At 42.7% G+C, this 5,184-nt stretch overlaps 1 pseudogene; it reads left to right on the top strand.

Annotated features, from left to right (window-relative positions):
* Positions 1-4,125: 4,125 nt before the first annotated feature.
* LOC111536179 lies at positions 4,126-4,543 on the top strand (annotated as a pseudogene).
* The last annotated feature ends 641 nt before the right edge of the window (positions 4,544-5,184 follow it).

The following is a 5,184-nucleotide window of genomic DNA, read 5'->3' as shown; positions in this document are numbered from 1 at the left end:
TTGAGACGGAGTCTTGCTCTGTCACCGGGGCTGGAGTGCAGTGGCCGGATCTCAGCTCACTGCAAGCTCCGCCTCCCGGGTTTACGCCATTCTCCTGCCTCAGTCTCCCGAGTAGCTGGGACTACAGGCGCCTGCCACCTCGCCCGGCTAGTTTTTTGTATTTTTTTAGTAGAGACGGGGTTTCACCGTGTTAGCCAGGATGGTCTCAATCTCCTGACCTCGTGATCCGCCCGTCTCGGCCTCCCAAAGTGCTGGGATTACAGGCTTGAGCCACCGCGCCCAGCCAACAATTCCATTCTTAAATCATTTCTCTCTTCTCTGATTAGACTATAACCAGGCAAAAGGAACGGGTTGCTCCTTCAACACTCTGCTTAGAATTAACTTCAGCTAGTCATGGAAGAGAGAATGGAATGGTGATTGGGCATGGGGAGATATTTCTCAAAGAATAAAAATTTTCATTTAAACAGGAAGAATAGGTTCAAAAGATCTATGGTACAACATAATGACTATGGTTAACAGCAATGTATTGTATACTTGGAAATCACTAAAGGCGTAGATTTTTAGTGTCCTCACCACACACAAAAATGGTAAGTATGTGAGGCAATGCATATATTCATTAGCTAGGTGTAGCCATTTCACAATGTATACATATTTTGAAACATCAGGATGTACTCCATAAATATTTCTATTTTTATTTGTCAATTTCAAAAAAAAAAAAAGAAATGGGCTGGGTGTGGTGGCTCACACCTGTAATCCCAGCACTTTGGGAGGCTGAAGCGGGTGGATCATGAAGTCAGGCGTTCGAGACCAGCCTGGCCAACACAGTGAAACCCTGTCTCTACTAAAAATACAAACAGTTAGCCAGGCGTGGTGGCGGGCACCTGTAATCCCAGCTACTTGGGAGGCTGAGGCAGGAGAATCTCCTGAACCTGGGAGGTGGAGGTTGCAGTGAGCCAAGATCGCGCCACTGAACTCCAGCCTGGGCGACAGTGCAAGATTCTGTCTCAAACAAGAAAAGAAAAGAAAAGAAATGGCATCAGCTAAATATCCAATTTCGTTGCTCACAAGTTCTAACTTCCATGGAACACTAGGACATGGACATTGTGAAATGATTATATCAAGCTAATTAACATATCCATTACCTAGCACATTTATCATTTTTGTAGTCAAAACATTTAAAATCTATTTTTAAAGCAATTTTGGAATATACAATACATTAACTATAGTCATTATGCTTTGCAATAGATATTGAAAACTTATTACTTCTAACTGAGACCTTATACTCTTTGATCAACATCTCCCCATTCTCCACCTTCACTCATCCACTCCCTGATAACCACCATTCTACTCTCTACTTCTCTAAGTTGGATTTTTTGGTTCCACATATAAGGACGATCATGTAATATTTATCATTCCATGGCTGGTTTATTTCACTTAACATAAATGAAGGTATGTTCCTTCTATGCATAATTCGTTCAGAATTTTTATCATTAAGGGATATTGAATTTTATTAAATGTTTTTCTGCATCTATTAAGATGACCATATTTTTTTCCATCATTCTATTGATGTTATGTATCACATTTATTGATTTGCATATGTTGAGCTATCCTTGCATCTCTGGAATAAATCCCATTTGATTATGGTGTATTCTCTTTTTAATGTGTTATTGGATTTGGTTTGCTTGTATATTATTGAGCATTTTTGCTTATATGTTCATCATGGATATTGGCCCATAGCTTTCTTTTTTGTTGTGTTTATGCCTGATTTTTGAATTAGAGTAATCCTAGTCTCATAGAATAAATTCTGTTTAACACTTTAAGAATCATTTGAGAAGAACTGGTATTCTTTATATGTTTGGTAGAATGTGGCAGTGAAGCTATTCAGACCTAGGATTTTCTTTCTTAGAAGACTTTATTACTGATGTAATCTCATTGCTCATTATTGGTATGTTCAGGTTGTTTCTTCTTGATTCAATCTTGGTAGGTCATTTGTGTCCAGATATGTATCCATTTCTTCTAGGATTTTCAGTTTGTTAGCATATAGTTGTTCATAATAGACTCTATGATGTTTCGTACTTGTGTAGTATCCATTGTAATGTCTCCTTTTTGTTTCTGATTTTGTTTATTTAGGTCTTTTTTTTTTTTTTTTTTTTTTTTTTGGTTAGTCTAGCTGGCAGTCTATCAATTTTGTTTATCTTCTCAAAAACACTTTTTGAATTAGGAGGGCAGAGGAAGACCATTTCTTTCCCCAACCCCAACTGGAACACCAAATTTTAACAATTATCTACATATAGAAAAGCACCATCACAAGAACAAAAAATCAGGTGAGCAATCACAGTACCTGGATTTAGCTTCATATCTCTGAAAGAGGCATTGAGGAGGGCAGGAGAGACAGTCTGGAATTGCCAACACCACACCTCTCCCATCCTCTGGCAGTGTCTGTGTGGTGCAGAGAGAGAATCTGTGTACTTTGGAGAGGGAGAGTGCAGCAGACTGGGACGACTTTACATTGAACTCAGTGCTGCCCTGCTGTAGCAGAGAATAAAGCTGTGCTAGGCTCAGCCAGCACCTGCGCATGGAGGAAGCATTTGGACCAGAGGGAAGTCAGCCATCTGAGCGGTCAGAACTTGAGTTTCTCAGCAAGCCTCACCACCATGGCTGAAGTGCTCTGGGGTCCTAGGTAAACTTGAAATGAGGTCTAGGACACAGGAACTGCCATTCCTAGGCAAATCCTAGTGTCTGGCTGGGCTTAGAGCCAGTGGACTAGGGAGACACCAGCTGGGGTAGCTAAGGGAGTGCTTGTGCCCTTCTACCCCCAACCCTAGGCAGTGCAGCTCAAGGCAATGAAAGTGACTCCTTCCTTCTGTTTAAGGAGAGGAGACTGAAGAGTAAGCAAGACTTTGTCTTGCATCTTGGATACCAGCTCAGCCGCAGTAGGACAGGGCATTGGACAGAGTTGTGAGGCCCCCATTCTGGGCCCTAACTCCTGAATGACATTTCTAGATACATACTGGGCCAAAAGGGAACCCAATGCCTTGAAGGGAAGGACCCAGTCCTGGCAGGATTCATCATGTGCTAACTAAAGAGCCCTTAGGCCCTGAATAACCAGCACTAATATGCAGGGAGTATGCTGTGGGCCTTGAGCTCTGAGATGTACTGGCTTCAGGTGTGACCCAGCACATTCCCAACTGTGAAGGCTAAGGTGAAAGGCTCCTTCTGTTTGAGAAAAGCAGAGGGAAAAGTAAAGGACACTTTGCCTTGAACTTTAGGTACCAGCTCAGCTACAATGAGGTGGAACAACACGCAGACTCTTGGGTTCCCTGAGTCCAGGCCTAGGCTCTTGGACAGCATTTCTGGACCTGCCCTGGGCCAGAAGGGAGCCCAATGCTTGACGGGTGAGACCCAGGCCAGGCAGCATTCATCAAAAGCTGACAGAAGAGCCCTTGGGCTTTAATTAAATACCAGTCAGAATGGCTATTATTAAAAGGTCAAAGGCTGGGCATGGTGGCTCACACCTGTAATCCCCGCACTTTGGGAGGCCGAGGCGGGCGGATCACCTGAGATCGGGAGTTCCAGACCAGCCCGACCAACATGGAGAAACCCCGTCTCTACTAAAATCATAAAATTAGCTGGATGGGGTGGCACATGCCTGCAATCCCAGATACTCCGGAGACTGAGGCAGGAGAATCGCTTGAACTTGGTAGGCAGAGGTTGCAGTGAGCCAAGATCGCACCATTGCACTCCAGCCTGGGCGACATGAGTGAAACTCCGTCTCAAAAAAAAACTTCTGCATAGCAGAAGGAAACAATCAAGAAAGTGAAGAGACAAGACACAGAATGGGAAAAAGTACATTTGTTAAATACCCATCTGACAAGGGATTGATTAATAACCAGAATAAATAAGGAGCTCAAACAACTGTATTGGAAAAAAATCTAATACTCCAATCAAAAAATGGGCAAAATATTTGAATAGGCATTTCTCAAAAGAAGACATACGAATGACAAACAGGCATGTGAAAAGGTGCTCAATACCACTGACCATCAGAAAAATGCAAATCAAAACTATAGTGAGATATTATCTCACTTCAGTTAAAATGGCTTTTACCCAGGCGGAACCAAGACTGCTATGGTTGCTGTTTGCAGTGGTCTAGGGAGGAAGAAGTTGACACACCTGGTAACGGCTGCTGTCAGACTTACACATCCCAGGACTCCCACGGTGCTTTCGAGAAGGGGTTGTTCACAATATAAACAGCAATGAGGACCTGCCCACTCCAGTGGAAAACCCTTATAAAGAACCTCTTAAGAAATGTATCTTGTGTGGAAAACATGTAAATTATAAGAATGCACAGCTTTTGTCCCAGTTTGTTTCTCCATTTACTGGATGCATTTATGGAAGGCACATTACAGGTCTTTGTGGGAAGAAACAGAAAGAAATAACAAAAGCAATCAAGAGAGCTCAAATAATGGGGTTTATGCCAGTTACATACAAAGATCCTGCATATCTCAAGGACCCTAAAGTTTGTGACATCAGATATCAGGAATAAATTCTATCACGTTACCACCAACAAACTTATTTTACAGTAAAAAAAAAAAAAAAAAAAAAAAAATGACTTTTACCCAAAAGTCAGGCAATAACAAATGCTGGTGAGGATGTGGAGAAAAGGGAACACTAATACACTGTTGGTGGGAATGTAAATTAGTACAACCACTAAGGAGAATAGTTTGGAGGTTTTTCAATAAAACTAAAAATAGAACTGCCGTATGATCCAGCAATCTTACTGCTGGGTCTATACCCAAAAGAAAGGAAATCAGTATATCAAAGAATTATGTGCACTCTCATGCTTGTTGCAGCACAGTTTACAATAGCTAAGATTTGGAAACAACTTAAGTATCCATCAACAGATGAATGGATAAAGAAAATGTGAGCCGGGCACTGTAGCTCATGCCTGTAATCCTAGCACTTTGGGAGGCTAAGGCGGGCGGATCACCTGAGGTCAGGGGTTTGGGGCCAGCCTGGCCAACATGGTGAAACCCAGTCTCTACTGAAAATATAAAAATTAGCCGGATGTGGTGGCGGGCGCCTGTAATCCCAGCTACTTGGGAGGCTGAGGCAGGAGAATTGCTTGAACCTGGGAGGCAGCGGTTGCAGTGAGCAGAGATGGAGCCACTGCACTCCAGCCTGGGC

This window comes from Piliocolobus tephrosceles, chromosome 12 (assembly GCF_002776525.5).
Source record: "Piliocolobus tephrosceles isolate RC106 chromosome 12, ASM277652v3, whole genome shotgun sequence".
NCBI lineage: Eukaryota > Metazoa > Chordata > Mammalia > Primates > Cercopithecidae > Piliocolobus > Piliocolobus tephrosceles.
Note: the sequence above shows the minus strand (reverse complement) of the source record. Positions and strands in the feature narration are given on the sequence as shown.